The following is a 19850-nucleotide window of genomic DNA, read 5'->3' on the forward strand; positions in this document are numbered from 1 at the left end:
TGTTTATGTCTGTAAGTACAAAGAGGAAATTGAAAATAATATTATTTATATTTCAACACATTTAAAGTAATATTACGTAAGAAATTCCAGTAAGTCCAATTAAAAGCCATATAGCATAAAAAACCAGTGGTCTCATTATGTGAAGTGTTTCCTAATAAATAAGTGAACCACTGAGTAAATTCTTCTAATTCATAACCTGCACAGAAGAAGATAAGGGTAATCAGTGGGACAAAAAACATCTGTCAGTATTCAATACGAAGTTCTTGTTTGGTGACAAATTAAACTTTCTGAAACTTTTTTCCCCTGTCACTACTCTTTGATTTTTTTATGTTAAAGGTATATTTGAATAGAAAGGCATTTGGAAATACAAAATAATCTGAAATTTGATTAAATATATTTATTAGGATGTGATTTTGAAGACCTTGCAGTTTAGTGAATGAATTTTAAGCTCTTTTTGGAGAAAAAAAGTTACTTGCTTTCTTTCTAGCACTACCAGGTACTTTTTTACAAATACACTTTCTGTACCTTATTTTTCATGATGGAGATGTTTTGACTGATGTCACAGTTTTAAAAGTCAGTGAAAAATCTGTTTCACTGAAGTGGAAGCCCTGATCAGGCATTGTTTTTTCTTCTTAAAACTGAAACAAGTACAAAAGCATGTCTCTTAGAACATTTAGATCAACTTTTTTTTCTGCTCATGAACAAAGAATTCAGGAGTGGAAGAAAAACACAAAGGCTTTCTCTGTGACAGGAGACAAAGGCAGGAAAAAGCCCCAAAACAAAACAAAACAATAAAACCCCCCCCAGTTTCTCCTTAAAAACCTTAGAAGACCAACTCTCCCTCTCACTTTGTGTTTTGTGGATGGAGAGGTTTGAGCTGATTGGTGACAGAGTTGGCTTAGCATAAGGACCATTTATTGAAGTGAGCAAAAGTAGCTTTTCAGGTCAAATACTTCCATATCTTTTTCCTTTTCCAGTAGTTCCTCAGTACTGAAACAACATGACTATGTTGATTACTGCTGCAATAAAATGTTCAACTGACAAAGATTTCAGAGTGCATATTATCAATTTGTATGAGTCAGACCTTTGCTGGCAAAATCTCAATGGAATTACAAAATACAGTTTTCCAGCTCAGCAAACTCATACCAGACATGTACAACTCTAAGCAGAATGTCAGTTCCATGCATCACAGGAAAGGTTTTCAGCATGTTGCAAAACTCATCCCTAGTCGTTTCTGTTCCAGTAATTCAGCATGTTTATTGTAGAAAGTTTTTGCTAGCTGATAAAAAATTCCTTTTTTACATTGTGTTCATCTCAGAAGATGCAAAACAAACAATCTGAACGTGAATGTGTATAGACACACACAAACACACACAGCCACACACGTGCTCTAACACATACACACAACATCAGTCAGACTCCTAATATCTACACCCAAAATGTAAAAGAGGGACTGTTTCACACAAGAGCATACAAATGCTCATACTGAACTGAAAAGGTGGGGGTATTTTTCTTAAACTGTTCCTCTTACTGTGACCACTAACTGACAGAGCTCTCCTATCTATCATCAATTAATTTTTTAATTGCTGTAGGTGAAAGCTAGATTTAAACAGAAGTTTTGGAAGGATGAAGTTCCATGTAACACTTCAGTAAACAGCAAGCTTCATCAGTTTAGGTCTCATTTACTTGTGAGTAAAGTATCAAAGAATGTGGAGATTTTATTTGATCTGTTTACAAAAACTTACAGATCAATGGCAAAAATCAAGGTATAATAGTATTACTAATGGATAAAAAAAAATAGAATTAGTGAAGAAATTTGAATTAAAATGTCCGAAACTTCCAAAATTTTTAGGAGAGTGAATTTCTCCTAAAAGCCTTTTTTTCTCAATTTAACTTAGCAGTGCTCAATAGAACTGAAAAGCTATTAAGCTAAGTGAATAAACTATCAGAAGCTATCCAATTTTTGATTAGTCAGCATCTTCACAATCAGTTGTAACAACAGCCCTGGTGTCAGATTGGGAAAACTCATGGCTCTAGATAGGATCTTAGAAAAGAAATTTCAATGCCAAAATAACAAATGGTTTCCATATAGCTTTAAATTTTCATTTTGCTTTCTTAAATTATATAAGGAGATGAAATTTTATTCTCTCATATACGAGGAGGAGCTAGGCAAATTTAGCAACAATATTCTGGATAGATGGTTACACATAACATACTGAATATTGCAAAAGGATGTGACATGCTGCACATTGCAAATTACATAAATTATTAAATGTTTTAATGTTAAAGGCCCTTAAGCAATTTATGCAATTTACAGGTTAGTCCACAAGTCAGTGTTTCAAGATTAATATTATACTGCTATGGGTTGTTGAACAATGCCAGTGGTCAGTTCCCTTCTTTTTCCACTGCCTTTTTTTTGTGGTCCGCATTAGCGATATTACTTAACACTTTATTGAGCCTCCATTTGCCTGTTTTCTCACCTTTACAGAATAATATGAATACTATTATCTTTAAAATGTAGTGTCATTATGAATACTTGCTTAAGCACACAAAAATTGCTTGGGTTCAGAGGGCCGTAAATAAGGAGTCAAGCCAATCTCTGGTGCTACTGTCAAAGCCTTCTTATTTTTCTGCTTAGGTTTGTACCTACATGGGAGTCCTGTGATGGCATTTTTCAAAAGAATACTGGGATCACATTCATAATTTCTGCTGATTTTGTAACAGTATACACTCCACTTTATCATCTTAGAAAACTAAAAAAGGAAAAGAGAATTGTGGGTTTTGTTCATCCCTCTTCAGCATACAAAATGTTGCTCCAATCTATCTGAAGTTCTACCTGATAGTTTTAGCATTGAGTGATTATTGAAATACACACAGAAGAGAAAGGAGAACCCTATTAACTCAATTAAAATGGAAACACAAATCTCAAGCACAAAAAAAATCACACTAATTGTTAATTACTGCTTTAACATCATCCTATTGTGTAAGTGTGCTAGTTTGAAAACAAACTAGTGGGAGACACCAAGTCAGAATAACAATTTAATAGGGAAATAAAAAGAGGGGGAAAGAAAAAAAAAAAAACAATAAAAGTGGATAACACTGGGTTAAACTGACAGAGTTAGGATACAACCTGGCACCCTGTTAGTCAGGGTGGTGGTGGCAGTCTGGTAGAATGGTGGCTGCAGTCCTCCCGAAGTGGTGATCCTGTAGAAACAAAGGGTCTGCTCCTCCTCAGAAGGTCCAGTGGTGGCTGTGTAGCTCCTGTCCTCTGGAAATCCAGTGGAAAGGCATTGCCTCTGGTGGTCAGAGTCCCAGATTATATCCACGATGGGATGCTTGGTTCCTCCCTCTGGGTGGAGCATCTCACAATGGGGTAATGAGTCATGAGGCCAAGTGTTGATTAGGCTCATTAACAGGAGATAGTCCGGAGGGAGTTATCTCTGAGTCAGGCGGCAGGACAATGATGGGCAATTAACAGAAAGATAGTCTGGGGGGAGGAGGCAAGGAAAACACTGCCCCACCTGGTTTCAACGGCTCCTGAGGATGGTAATAGAATACACTGCAACCCAGGACAATAAGGTAGCTGTGAAAGTAAATTACCTCCTTGTTGGAGGAAATACCAAGCCAAATGCTATTACTGGACACTCTGATTTTAAAAGAAGATGCACAATGTCAAAAGGTTTTATTCCCAAAATGTATCTGGCACTTTATTTTTCATTATGCCTCTTTGTATGTTACGAGATTTATTTTGATGAAATGAATGAAAAAAGAGGACAGTAGAAATAAAAATTGAAGTCAAGGCAAAAATAAACTATCTATAGTCAGCATGTCTGTGCAAAAATACCAAATATCCCTGGCAGTGAGACAATTAGCTGCTTTGTGTGAAAGAGGATATCTAAGAGGCACTACCTCACCACAAAATGTATGGGCTTTCATTGGTGGTATCCAGTCTTCTCAGGTCCATGGAGCACAAAGTCCCCCTGGAGAGAAGCTCCAGTTCCAGCTGCAGACCCACATCTCTGTGTCCCCTGACCTCGTCACTCTTGTCCCATGAAATTTTCAAGGTTAGCATGAAGTAAATTGTTCTGCTTCTTTAGAGGGGTAGGACAGGAACAGCATGTCCTACCTGGGGCTGGTGCAAGCAGTGTTTGTTTCCCTTTTTTTGTATCATGATTTCCTTTCATCACCCTCTGATTCAAAGAATGTAATTAGACTAATACTCAATAAGGAATCACTTCATATACATCCACGAGCAGTATTATTGTAGTGCAAATTCCTGCCAGTGAATGGAGAATGAATAAACAGAGACATTTTTCTCGTGTGCATTTGTCTAATTAATAATAACAATGAGCACATCAGTTCTCTTCTTAGGCAGGTTGGGGAACACAAGCAACTGCGGCTGCTCATTATCTCATTTATACAAGTAGTCTTTGCTCAATAGGCCCATATTCTTGTATCCTCACTGCACAGACAAGACAAGATTGATGGAGATAAAAAAAACCCAAAGACAAACCCAGAGGGACTGCAGATATTTATTTAATCACAGGACCACTTACCTGATTTTCATAAGGTATTTGCTCACTTGAATTCAAACCCGCTCATAATAAGGAATAAGCAATTCACTGAAATTTGAGAATTAGACATCAAAACAAGTTGTATCTGCTGAAGTAAACTGAAAAGAAAATTTCACAGTCTCTGGAACAGTCAGAGGTAGAAATCCTTCCTCTTTGTTACCCTCCCCAGATTCTTACACCTTGTCTCCAGGAATACATCACATAAGAAAGACACTTGTCAATTACCAAAACCTTTAACTCTAAGACTAGGATTAGACAGGAAATAGAAATATGTTTCAAAATGAATGCAGTAAAGAACAACAGCAGTAATAAAAGCAGCCTTATGCTTCATTTTAATATTTCCTCATTTTAGTTATTGGTTTGCAATATCAGCATCCCATTACAGTCTAAGCTACAAAGACTTCAGGATAATAGTTCTTCCTTGAGGCACCAGTGTTTGCAGGGAAAAGGACAATTTAATATTCTTAAACCAGTGGAACTGTGTGGGCAGTGAGGAAAAGGGGCTTATCTGTAGATTTACTGTGAAACAATTATGCTCCTGCAAGCTCTAAATCCCTCTCCTACTCACAATTAAAGGCATAGATAACTTCCTAATGTACAGCAGCTGACAGATCAGATGATGGAAAGCCAATATGTATCACTCCCTGTTTACTTCTTACTTTGTATGGGGAAAATCAGCCATATGCAGAATCCATTTGGGATAAAAAAAGCTTGGATAGCAGTGCATAGTATGAAACTGTTTCATCCATCAACTCTCTCCAGAAAGACAGGACTGGATGTTTCATTTGCAGGGCAGAGGAGGAGATACCAAAGGAGGAAGCAATCAGTTCAATAACAAAGGCAAAACTCTCAAGCAGAATTTCAAGCTCCTAAAAGACTTCCCGAAAGGCTCTTGCACAGCTCCTTATTGGTTCTTTTGTTTGCTCTCAGAAAGGCAATTGCCAGAAAACTTGATTTCAATTTGAAAGCTTTCATTCATAAAGAATGCAGTGCCAAAGAAAATGGTGTGGGATATTAAATGGTACAGTGAATCAAATCTTGAGGACTTTCTTCAGAGTTTGTGTTCTACAGCCTGTAAAAAACTCTAACCAGACCTGGCAGAATCTTTAGCACTTCAGGAACCCCAGAATTCAGCCTGCTGGGTTTACCTGTGAAGCTCTTACCTCCAACTTTTAAACAGTTTGTACATCTAAATTCAGTTTATGTCACTAGTAAAATTAATCCAATCCACCAACAAAGGTTACTTTTAATGCACATTAGTGTTCTCTTATGTCAGACAAAGCTATGAAAGTGATCCTGCTGAATCCAAAGCATCCTATGGCTCTCCTAAAGCTCTTTGGAGGCAGAGAGACTTGCCCACTGCAGCAGGAGGGATTTACTGCCGCCAGACTCAACATCTATGATACTTGGATTGCCAGCTTAAGTACTTTAAAACTTTCTTCTGTGTCCTTATTTTTCCTATTAATCTCTTATCTTACGCAATGTAAAAAGAACACTGACAAAATAAGTTGTGCAAGTAGGAATCCAAATGAGTAGTTTGGCTTGCCTCCAAAATATCAGTAAAAACATCCCCATTTTCATATTACTTGTCAAATTTCTGTGTTCCTTCTCCCCTTCTCTTAATTTCACAGGAGATTCCTGGCTGATCTTTACTTATCATAAACATTTTGCAAGGAATTTTTTTAAGGGGGATTTAATTGAGATGGCTAGTAATAGCTCACTTTTATTAATGCAAGCACAGCATCACCAACCGGGCAAGGGAGAGGATTGTCCCACTCTGCTCTGCACTGGGGTGGCCTCACCTCCAGTCCTTTGTGAAGTTTTGGGCACCATGAAGTGAGAAAGACATGAAACTATTAGAAAGTGTCCAAAGGAGGAGGGCCATGAGGATGGTGAAGGGCCTTGAGGGGAAGATGAATGAGGAACAACTGAGGGCACTTGGTCTGTTCAGCCTGGAGAAGACTGAGGGGAGACCTCACTGCAGTTACAACTTCCTCATGAGGGGAAGAGGAGGGTCAGACACTGATCTCTCCTCTGTGGTGACCAGTGATAGGACCTGAGGGAATGGTCCGAAGCTGTGTCAGGGGAGGTTTAGGCTGGATTTTAGTAAAAGGTTCTTCACCCAGAGGGTGGCTGAGCACTGGAAAAGGCTTTCCAGGGCAGTGGTCACAGCACCAGCCTGACAAAGTTCAAGTGTTTGGACAATACTCTCAGTCAGATGGTGTGACTCTTGGGGATGGTGCTGTGCAGGGCCAGGAGTTGAACTTTGATGATTCTTGTGGCTCCCTTCCAACTCAGCATATTCTGTGATTCTATTAATAACTGAGGAGACCTACACCTTGTCCTCCATCTGCCAACACTTCTGGGTCTAAACCTCGATGCCTGATGTTTCAGACTTCCTGTATGTGCAAAACTGCATGAAACAACTTGCACACACAGTGTGCACTTGTCTACTCAGTTGTCTGTTTGCCTGGCCCAGCAATTACACAGCAGCCTGACAGATTCCAGCTAAGAGCCTGAAAGCAGCAGGTCCTCTGTTGACCTCAGAAGGAAACATACCAGTTTCCTGGGTGCTAACCCAAAGGCCCACTACTTTAAGGTATATGTGAAATGAGCTGAATCAAACCAATGAGAAATCTTTCTTGAAAAAAGAGTCTATTCTGCTCATCTCCTGATAATACAAGCAACTCCTTGATCTCCAAAACATTTACCTAAGGGGACACATTATCTCAGTCTTTAGAAAATCTGGGTACCTTTCACAGTGTTATATTTCAATGACTGAAATGAAGTCAAAACCACCGTGTCAACTGCGCTCCTTCAGGATTACATTTCAGTCTCTGTGAGACTGGCTCAAACAAGTAATGACCATGGCAGATAATGATCAACCAGTAAGTTACTTCCTCTTTGTTCACTGACCCATAACTGAAGTGACCGAAAATCACCCACCCAGAAAATGGTATCAAAAAGGCTGGTTCAGCTGGTTTTCATCCAACTGGCTGTTTATGTTTAAGTCTTTGCAGCAGTATATTTATTTTGGGAAAGAAAGGACACTTGCTTTGATTTTGCAAATGTGTATCACTATTTTTTAATCAGTTCAATTGTACCTGAGTAGCATGTTTTTGCACTTAAACATATTGTGCAGAGACTTGCATCAAGGAAAACAACAAAAGGAATTGTAACAATTCTTGTTTCCAGTTTCTATAGACGTTTCTACAGTTACTTCTATCCAGTTTCAGAGTCTTGGTGTTAATTTCAGTCACTATTAGTAACTATTTAAACAAGAAGACATTTCTTTATGAGGCTTTGGAGGTTTATTTTAATGTCAGATATCAGAAGACAGCGACCTGTTTCAACAGATTAAAAACCATGATTTAAAATGAGATGCTGCCATATTGGGTGTGTCTGAGACAAGGTTCATTTTCCCCATTGCAGCCCTCATAGTGCTGTGTGTTGTAGGGGTATCTAGAAAGGAGCTGATAACACAGCACCAGTGCTGTCCCTCCAAAACTCCCTCTGCTGCACCCAGTAGACTGGGGGTAGGCAAGGTCTTGGAAGGGGACATACCCAGGACAGCTGACTCAAAGTAACGAAAGGGATATCCATACCATAGGACATGTGCTCAGCAATAAAGGCTGAGAGAAGGGTAAGGAGGGGAGTCCATCAGTACAGCATGTGTCTTCCAAAGCAACTGCTATTCATACTAAAGCCCTACCTGTGAAGTGGCTGGATATCACCTACTGATGGGAAGTACAGAAGAAATATTTTGATTTTCCTTTGCTTCCATGTACATCCTTTGCTTTTGCTTTATTAAACTGCCTTTACCTTCAATCATGACTTTTTCTGCTTATTTTCTCCACTTGCATCCTGCCAAGGAGGGAAGAAATAGGATGGCTTAGAAGGCACTTGGCACCCAGCCCAAGTCAACCATCAAAACTATCAAATATTTTTAGCATCTTTCAGAATTAAAGGCGCATTTACCCTTATAATTTTTGTAACACTATTTTTGGTAGCATTTTTAACTAGGACATTAGAGAACTCACTACCAAGCAGGACTGCTTACTTTTTTTTCTCTCTTTGAAATAGTTAGCAGACTGTTCAATGTGCTAATCATCATGCAAGAAACTTTAGCTTCTAAATGATCCTAGAAATCAAAAATCAAACTAGGGAAAAATAATGAAGAGGATGGGAAATTTTCCAATGCACAGATTTACCCTGTAGGTTTTGTGGAAACTCAAAATTATTTTATGATCTTATTATTTCTTTGTTTTAAATTGAAAATACAAATCCAGGCTTTATCATTTGTTCGTTTTAGTTTGAACTGTTTTAGTCACCTAGCAATCCAATGTTCATGATTTTCTGATATTAATAACTCAATAATTCCTTTAAAGGATTTGCTTTGAAATTTCACTGTCTAAGCCCTTATAAAAGTCCAATTTGAGTGGCATTTATGATTTTATAGTGGAGGACCTGTCAGTTTTTGAATTATAAAGTTTTATTTTCAAGGAAATTTATGTCATCCTTTAATTCCTTCAGAGAAAACAGAATGATTTTTTTAGAGTTTCTCATATTTGACAGGATTTTGCAAGGTTTCTGTGAGCTACTTAGATATTTCACAGGGACTTTCTTAGTCTTCTGGTGCAAGCTTACTGCATTTAAGTCATGCAACTGTAATTTAAGCATAGAAAATCAGTATGGGATGACATTTGACACAGTACTCACCAGCAACTCTTTCAGTTACAAATGGTGTAGTATCTTTATTTGTGAGTTCTGTTAGAAAAATATAAATACTCTCTCTTGGAAACATGCGAAGAATTTAGGTTTGAGGAAGAGTGGTTTGGACACATGTCAAAACCTACTCTATTTAATTTATAATCAATTTAGCTAAGCACCCAGTTTTTCAAAACTGAATTAGCATCTCTGATGCATAAGTATATATCTTTGGAAAATATAAATTCTGATGTTGTGTATGGCTGCAGCCTGATTTACAGCTGTCATTTCACCAAAGATGGAGAAAAAAACCATTGCATAATTCCAACCCATCAAAATAAGTCCTCCAGCAAAAAAGTGAAGTAAGGCTCTGTAAAATTTAGTTGATAAGCTTTGAGGGTAATATAAATGGAAAGAAGCCACTTCTGAAAAAGGCAAATTAATGAAAACCAACTTCTCTTTGATGTCTCCAAATTCTTTGTTGCTTCAAGTTCTCTGTCAGCTTTATTGAACTCCTCCCTTTTGCTTTATTGAAGACAGTTTCTTCATCTTACAGTCTTTCTTACTCTTACTGTCTAAATTTAAAAGGGTTTGGTATTTTCTGCTAATGGAGTGTCCAATGGCTATCAGGTGACCTATTTCCTGTGGATAATTAGCTGAAATCATCTTGAGTATGATAAGTAACACTTGGAAGGAGATATGGTTTAAAAATATTACTTATTTTAGCAAAGACTATGTGTATAAATTGCATTTTTGCTTTGAACATAACAGACAAGAAAACCTAGTGGATGATCTTGGAAACAAATATTAACACACTGAAGAAGGCTAACCAAATGAACATCTATGAAAGCATCTAGGTTAAAAAAAACTGGCAAAACTTCAGTCCAAGTTAGTTGCTAATTAGTATTTTTCTTAATCACATGGGTCAAACAGGTTAACTCACCTTATTAGGTAGTGTGCCGGTTTGGACAAATTTGGAGGAAAATATCCTCTGATAAAAGCCAGGTTACAACCACCCCTCCCCCACCAGGTTCAGGAAAAAGAAATTTTCCTCAGACAAAAGTGAAAGAGATAAAAAGCTATTTATTTAACAAACACACAGGAAAAGGATAATAATGCTAAATAATAAAACCTCTTCCTGTGGAGAGAAACGTGGGAAGATTTCAGAGTCCTTCTGTGGGTGTGGTCTCTCTCCTCCTCCTCGGAGCTGGGTCATGGGCCCACCTCCGGGGCCTCGGTGGAAAATTCTCCCAATGTGTTCTGATATTGAAACAGTCCAGAAGAGAAGAAGGGAACAACCAAAGTCCCAGGAAAACAAAGTTCTGCTCTCCGTCTCCCTATGGAGAAAAGGAGCTCGAAAAGCAAGAAGAGTGCTTCCTCCGCTCTTGCTGCTGCAGCAGGAGAAAGCAGAGGAGTGTATGTATCTGTGTCCTTGAACAACTGTTTTGAAAAGTTCGCTCAGTTTTTTTTCCCTTCCCCCTCTCAGGCTCAGTTTAAAGGCACAGAAAGGCACAAAATTAATTTCTGGGCATAGAGCAGCAATAGGGGATATACATCATAAAGTCACCCCAGGATAGGTAGGGTGCTAGTAAAGAAACTGGAGACAGAAGTTTAGTTCCCTTACTCTGTGGTTGATTTCCTGTGTCACTCTGTTCAATAAAATTGAAGCAATGGCACTTTCTTACCAAAGAGATACAAGCAAAATAGAAGGATCATAGAATCATAAGATTATAAAATAGTTTCAGTTGGAAGGGACCTTAAAGATCAACCAGTTCCAACCCCCTGCCATGTGCTGGGACACCCCTCACTAGACCAGGTTGCTCAGAGCCTCATCCAACTTGACTTTGATGGGGCATCTTCAACTTGCCTGGGCAACCTGTTCCAGTGCCTCACCACCCTCACAGTAAAGAACTTCCTCCTAATATCTAATCTAAGCCTACTCTCTTTTAGTTTGAAACCATTCCCCCTTGTCCAATTAACACAAGCCCTTATAAAAAGTCTCTCTCCGTCTTTCTTGTAGACTCCCTTCAGGTACTGGAAGGCTGCAATTAGGTCACCTCAAAGTGTTCTTTTTTCCAGACTGAATAAACCAAATTATTTCAGCCTTTCCTCATAGGAGAAATGCTCCATCCCTCTAATCATCTTGGTGGCCTCCCCCGGGATTGCTTCAATAGGTCCATGTCTTCCTTATCCTGAGGACCCCAGACCTGGACTCTCTACAGGAAAATAATACTGACCAGGAATGAAGGATGGTCATTTACGGCAGTAATGAAGAGCTCAACAGTGTCTGCAAGCTGAAACAGCACAAAATGGAGAAAGTACGTGCCAGCAAGTAAACTCTAAAGAACATTTTAACAGCCTTTCCCACTGCACTATATGAGAGCCAAAACTGGGTTAGATAGATCCTTGGTCTCACCGAGGTTTTCATTATCTTTCCAACAATTGTATGATTCCCTCCTTGGTGTTACTTGCTACTTGACTTAGTAGTTAGAGAGACCCAGGTGAAATGTATTGATTGACAGTCTAAGGAATGATCAGTGGGACATTGGGACCATCTCTTTGGCTCACTATTGACTTTAAACTGAACTAACTCCCAGAGCATTCAGGCAGTCTATCTGATCTGTTTTCCACAAATAAAATATAAGTAGCAAGGACAAGTTCATGAATACTGTAGAACAAGTATTAGCAGAACAACTTAGCCCTGAAAACAAGTGTAGAAGTAATTCCTTATGAGGAAGAGAGGGTTTCTTAGCATATGAAGAAAGACCAGTGGCAGCAAAGGTTTCTTTGAATTTTGACAGTACTTCAAAAACTCTGGACAGTCTGAAGCATTTAAAAGCTGAAGTATCTAAATGTCTAAGACATTTAGTAGCAAGGAACAGTGTTCTGAGGGCTACATAAATGAATATTTCAAATGAGGAAACAAAGGGGAAAACATATTTTTTACTTTTTTATAGAACCTCACTTGCAATGGCCACAATTCTGCTTGAGAAGGTATTTAATTTCTATTATGCCATTTAGAGGTTTAGGAACATGATCTATTGTGCCAATATGGCTCATGTTTGTTCGCTACTCAACTCTAAATTTTTATCAAAGTGTAGTAAAAATCCAGTCTGGCTGATTCTGAGGAATGGAATATAAGCCAACAGATTTCTGAATACTTTGAATAATGTTTAGGTTGCCCTTTTACACTCCAATTCATGTCGCTTTTATCTTGACATATACCTGCCTTTGGCATGTTTGAAGAAATCTGGTTTTGAAATAATCAAGTCATGCATCTTAGAACTGCCTGCCCTGGTCACTAATGTGCCACATTGCATATTTATTGACAGCCACATTTTCTCTTGAGAGAATTATATTCATATATGCATGGCTCTCAATGTATTCATGCACTTATCTGTGTGTAGGATATGGGAATAAAGCATAAATAAAATATTAGAGTTGAAGAAGAAATAAAAATTATGAAAGCTATTGGAAAACAGCTTCTCTCCAAATTCAAGGTGCATGGGAATGCAAGAGGATCATCTCCATAAACACATTTCTTCATCCAGTTTCACCTTAGGTTCTCACAGATCAGTGCAGAGCAACACTTCTGATTAAACTTCAATTTAATTTTCTTACAGACCTTAAGGAAATAATATATAAAGCATATATATCAACCATCACATGCACCCCACAGAACTCATATTTCTTTATTCTCAGACATGAACTATCCAAGTAACCTACATAAGAATTTCACTCTGCTGATTTGCTGTTCTTTCTTTCATTGTTTCCTAAATCCTTGAGACATGAAGTTATATAGTCAATCAAGCTTACAGGAGAGAGCAAATGAATGTCACAGTTGAAATGAAGAACTGTGCATTTATTTTACATAACATAACTGAAAGATCAAACAGTGAATTATTTCAACAAAAGTCTAGAATTTAGTTAGAACTAAACTAAACAGAATTTAGTTAGAAGTGAATTTAGTTCATTTTATGATCTATACTTATACAGTAGTTTCCACAGATTTAAATGAAGTGTCCTTCCCTTTACTATTAAAGGGTTTTAGTGTTGTTGCAAGTCATAACAACTATGTCTAGTCCCAAAATTACACACATAATAAAATATAGGTTTCATTATAGCCAATTCCTTTTAATCACTTGTTTTCTTCATAATTACAGGGTTTGGCAATCCTGATTTCATTCTGGTTTTGTTTTTTGGAGGTTTTTTTTGGGGGGGGGGGGGGGGGGGCGTTGTTTTGGGGGTTTTTTAAGCTTTTTTTTTTTAATGTTTTCTACTCATTCAGCAGAAACGTGATTAAAGATAACATGGATATTTTGGCAGATGGGTGATTACCTCTTAAAACCTCCTATGGAATTGATATTTGTAGCAACTTATGGGCACATGCAATTTTCTCCCCTTAAAATATGCACAGCCCAATCTTTCCAGTTCTAATGTGCAACCTGAGTCCCATATACGGACTTTCAGCTTTCTGGACAGCTGCATCAGGACATAACTTGTACAGACTGATTTGAATTTTAAATTGTATCACTTGAGTCACATCATGCAACTTTTAAATGGCATCTTCATTTGTACCTGCTGGTGCTCACATTTGTATATCACCACCGTTTTATATCAGGCACAGAAACCATGGTAATGTGACCCTCTCATGCTGCAGCAGATGCTCTTCTCTGAAGCAACAGCCCAGCTGCTGGGAGAAAGGATTTATGTCAGTCCACAGCCCTTCCCTGATGAGTGCCTGGAGCCACAGGAAGCCCAGGTTAAGAGTTTTGAAGCAGCTACAATATTGATTACAGCTACCTCTGTCTGTTAGAATTATCTACAACCCATCAACTGTAAAGGGTTTTTCTGAGTGAAGGAGAGTTTCATGTAAAGGAAACAAAGTTTTATCTTTGGAAGCCGCTTGTTATAGTTGAAACATATTCACCAGATAAATAAAAATTACTTTCTCTGCCTCTTTAGCACAACGTGGTCACCTTGTAATTTGTGTTCCTATCTATCCATCTGTCTAAAAGCATGTATATATATGCATATATATATTTGCATATGTATACCTCTATAAATGACCTATTCTATTTCTACAGCATTTGCATTAGAAATTCATTTTACTAGTCTAAAACACTGAAGTTTTTCTGAGTGTTTTTTTCTTCTCCAATCTTCTTTACGTAGTTGCCAGATACAAGGAATTCTGGGCTTCAAGAATCTACATTTTTAATATTAACATGAAGTCTACATTTCACACCAGAAAAAAATGAATTAATAATGGTTTAAGCTTGTTAAATTCAGTAGGACATATTTACAATTAGAGCAAACTGACAAAACTCCTTTTAAGTGAATGAAATGGTGACAATTTACATGGCTGAGCAGACAGCAGTCCCTCTCCTCACCTACAAGAGCGGTACAGTATGGTAGTTTTGAGGAGAGACATTAGCATAACTCTGAAGACTAAACTGGACAGCACAGCCTATAAGAATAGATTTATTACACACTACTAACATGTGCAGCCAGCCTGACATGCCAGTGCATGACCATGATAGTGCCACAATATAGCAGACGTCCACAAAACAGCTTCCATGTTGCCATGCAGTGCAAAGATCATGGATCCTTTTCAGTAGGAGACTTCTCAGCACCACTGCCAAGGATCCTCAGAGGAATGAAACTGGAAAAGGCAGGTGCCATGGGGGAGATTCTTGCATGAATCAAAAGTCTTACTTGTGTGTAAGACTGCCAGACCACGTTATTTCCTCCAGTATAGATCAGAGCATGTATGTGCACACATAGCTAACAACCTCCAAAAACTCTCCTGTGATTTTATATATGGAATACTAAAATTTTTACAAAATACAGATAATAGCTACTCTAACCAGTTTATGTCCAATAACTCAGTAGTCAGAGGGCTGGCACACTCATACTCCTTTCACTTCTGTGTCACTTAAAGCCCACCTCTCTCACCCTGCAGCCCACTTCACCAGGTTACAGTCAATCTTCAGGTGGTCAGGGAGAATGTCAGAGCAGAATACTGTGGTTTGGTTTGGTTTGGTTTGGTTTGGTTTGGTTTGAAGGAACTTCTAGAGGGTGTCTAGTCAGTCCTATGTTCCACTTCAAGTAAGACAATCACCAAGACAACACAGCTATTACAGCTCTTCCACCAAATGAATGACTCTTTGGCTGAGACAGCACAGGATCACAGAATCATTAGGAATCACTGGAAAAGACCTCTACGATCATTGAGTCCAACCATTCATTCAACATGGCGAAGTCCAACACTAAACCACGTCATGTGGTATCATATATAACCCCTCACATGAAGGTAATTTGGTTTCTTATCTGAAAATATGGCAAACTTCAGTTGCCTCTAAAGAAAAATACATGCTATTTGGACCAGGGAATCAAAACAAGAGCCCTTGTATTCCTGCCTGGTAATTACTCTTCCACCATATTAAAGCTCCCTGTAGCCTAAACACTATTTAATTTCACCCAAAGCAGAGCATTTTTGGCAAAAGAAATTGAGACAAAACTCTTCCAGACCATCACTGTGATTGGTGGGTGCAATGCTTCTTTGGGAAACAAAGTGCAAACTACCTCAAGAAGAAAGAATTTACTCTGTATCCTTTAAGCTCTGAGCTGGTTAGACAGGCGAGGTGCTACAAGAAATAGCACAACCGCTGCATCTCAAGTGGGCACCTGGCCTTTCTAGTGAGTGAAGTCAGTATGTTCCAAGAAATGAAACTCCTTTCATTGAAACTTATGCCTGACCCAGCTGAGTCAATAGAAGGAAATGGACATTGTAACCCATGATTCAGCTGACCCCTCATGCTTGCACAGAGGAATGTTAATCAAAATTCCTCAGGATTCAATCACAATAATGTGGATATTTTAATGCACTCAATTTTCTCTATTATGAGGTAGTTAGCGAGGACTGCTCACATGTTCTTTGGTTAAAGTTCTGTGTAGAGAAGTGTAACCTAAATTTTTATACTCTAGGACAGCTATATCATAGCAATTACCTGTTTACCTCTCTGCCTTTTTATAAACTTCATGAAGAAAATCTTGTGGAATTACAAAAAGAAGTAGTAAATTAAATGAAAGCTCTTTATATGTTTTTACTTTAATTCTTCTTTCTTCTCAGATATCTGTTGCAGCATACAAGGAAAGTCTTGCAACACTGTTTTGTTACTCTCAGATATATGATGAAATGTGGAAATTATCTGCTATATTGTCACATTAATTTTTAAGTATTATTCTGATTACTTGCTAACATGCTTTTACTGTTTTTCTTACCTAGAGGCATGAGAATCTTTCAGTATTGATTTCCAGACTCTGAAATTCTTTGAGGGAAAGGTTTGATCTTTCCTTAGTATATACTGTATAGAAAGGAATGGAATCTGTTGTCAGTAATTTTATGTAACTGATGACAAAGCACTGTAAAGTATCACTTCATAATTGATGGTACAATGCCTATAAACAGTAGCAAGTTTTTTAGTTTCCCTGTTCTCCTCATATCATGTCTAACTTTTTATATTGCTTTTACAGAACAAGGTTTTCCTTGCATCAGATGCTGAAACGTGATCCTTTTTTTCCTGATGGTAATGCTTTGTTTCTGAACAGAAAAAAAGATGTCATTGCATAACTCACTGAACATCCTGAATCAGATGACTTGTTTAGAATTGCAGATTATGCTCAAAGGGACTGCTTGAGCCATATTGGTTCCATCAGAATTACATACAAAATAGAGCCATCATGAACACATTATAATCTGTTTTGAAAACAGCTTGATGCTGAGTAATGAAGAATTATTATGCCATATTTTAATTCAAAATTTTAATAATTTTTTTAAAGTAAATATAGCACTGTAACCCATGAAAAAAAGGCTCAAATGATAAGATTATGATGCTTCTGCTCATGATTTTCACATGCTTTTCTCAGAATAGTGTACCTCTTGCCCCACATCAGCTAAACCAAATTGCAGCTATGATAGTTGAGACAGCGTGTTTCATATGTGTTTTCAGACACTTCCAGTTCTCAGGTAAATAGACATGCATTAAAATATAAAGATGTCTTATAAATTCTGACAGACCGTAGTTCACCAAATGAAAATATATTCTTCCATTCTCAAACTGTTGTAGATACTGTAACCATCCGGTAAGAGCAGGGCATGCCTGTTTGACAGTAGTATAATCCATTTACTTTTAACAACTGATTGAAGACTGTGTTTTTTGGGTTTATTCTTAGTTGACCACTCAGTTGTTTAAAATTATTCAGCATGTGGATTGGTTAAATACTGAGAACTCATGACCTCTAATGTGATTAAACACCTCACTGCTTTTAATTATTAACAAAAGCAGCTAATTATTTTGTATGACCTTTTGCCACAAAGATATCCTTTGACTGTTCTTGAGATCAAAAGACATATTCATAAAAAGATCAAAGGAATTTCTGTGCAACTAGTAGAATCAGCTTCCTTCACAAACTACAGACTGCTTATTTCAAACTGAAACTTCATTTCACTGTTGTCTGACTTGAGATTACATACAGTGCTTATCATCCCATGTTTGGATAGCTTATTTTTTATTTATTGGATATAACATGAATTTGCACCATGCACCAATACATGTGCACATACACATTGCTCATTTATGAAAAAAGTAATGTTAGATTATGTTGCTTGGACATCACAAAGAAATTCTGCACTGAAAAGGTGGTCAGACATTGGAATGGGCAGCCAACGGAGGTGGCAGAAGCACCATCCCTGGAGGTGTTCAAAAAAATAACTGGATGTGGCACTCAGTGCCATGGTCTAATTAACAGGGCACTGATCAAAGACTGGATGTGATGATCTTGAAACTCTTTTCCAACCTTAATGATTCTATGATTCTATGTAATCACTGGGAATACTCACTGAATAAAGTTAATGCAAATTCTATACATTATTTTGGAAAATTTTTCTTCAATAGAACAGGAACACACATCTCAGCGATTCTGCAGTTGATTGTGTCCAGATTTTGCTGCTTTCAGATGAATAAAAAACTCATTAGAGATGCTCTGTTAATGGTGGCAGTACACCTGATTTTTTTCACCTTGAAAATATTGGGATGCTTCAACTTACTTTAAAAGCAAAACTAAAAAATGTACTAAGTTGTATCTTGGTTGGTATTCTGAAAGCTGTGCACAGTTACTTTGCAAACTCAAGAAAAATTTCTTCTAACTACTGCTAGCTCCAAATTAAAAAAAAAAAAAAGGAGCTGCTCATCTAAAACTGAATTTATACAGCTCTTCTTTTTTTTTAATGTAGTTCAAGTGCAAAACAATAAAGTGAAAAACATCCCTGCAGGCAGCTGCCTAGTGGTAGAAGGCCTCAGGATTTTTAGGTGTCTCTCAATAAGCCTCCAATTGCAAGCAGAACTGGTACTCTCAGAAAAAGCAAAGCCACTTTCTTTTTTAGAAGAGTAGTAATGTTGTCCCTGCCTAATTCTGCTTTTTAGATTCAGCTCTCTATACAGATGACAGGTTTGCAGGTAAAAGCACTGATGTCTCTGAATTTTTTCTGTCTCAGTTGAGAAGATATGAAAATATGGACGTTCCAGTCTACATAATGAGTGTCCAGTTTGAAAAGCATCTGCATCACTTATATGCACAAAAGATACACAGAAAATTATAAAGTGTAGCTGCTGATATGTCACTGCAATAGAAGACTGGAGAATGTTTAGCTATTTTTTCCCCCCTGGGTTTCACTGAGAAATAAGTAGTGCTGTCAGAATGAAAATGCTCTCTAACTTATTCTGTCTAATTTGTTTTTATCATTTGAAGTCTAAAATGAAAAGTTCCAGTGTTAACAGTTCTCCATAGTTGGGAAGGTAAATTTTTCAAAATAAAAAAAAAAGAAAGTGTGTATTAGCTCAGAAGTTTTTCACTATGTATACTGATGAAAAATAGTTTTTTGAAGAAAAGAACATGATAAAAACAGTGCTGCTTAGATTAGCCAAGAAATGGGGATGAGGGTTTTAAAAGTATGTATTGTTTGTCACATCTGAATACTTCTGTGTTCAGAAAGATTGCCCCCCACTACTTAAAAACTTGATGTATTGTGATAAGCCTAACTGCACCTAATGCATCTGACTTCATTACTCATTTCTTATCTCTTCTCCTGTCCTCCACCTCAGCCTCCTCAACCGAGTATTAATAAAAATTTCTTCGGGCTGTCAAGCATTAGAACAGGCTGCCTGGGGAAGTGGTGGAGTCACCATCCCAGGAAGTATTTAAAAGAAATGTAGATGTGGCACTGAGTGACATGGTTGAGTGGTGGACTTGGAAGTACTCAGTTAATGGTTGGAATCGATGACCCTAAGAGTCTTTTCCACCAAAATGATTCTGTGATTCTATGCCTCTATAGACACCATTTCTGACCAACAAGCCTTAACACAGCCTTTTCAGCACAGTTTGTGTAATTTTTCATAGAAAGGTAATTTCTTAACTGGCGAGCTTGGCTCACAGTGTTTCCACTAAAAGGCAGCTTCTATTTCCAATGCAGTATTTTAAAAAAATACTGTTCTGAAGTTTCATTATCCC

This window comes from Corvus hawaiiensis, chromosome 3 (assembly GCF_020740725.1).
Source record: "Corvus hawaiiensis isolate bCorHaw1 chromosome 3, bCorHaw1.pri.cur, whole genome shotgun sequence".
Classification (NCBI taxonomy): Eukaryota; Metazoa; Chordata; class Aves; order Passeriformes; family Corvidae; genus Corvus; species Corvus hawaiiensis.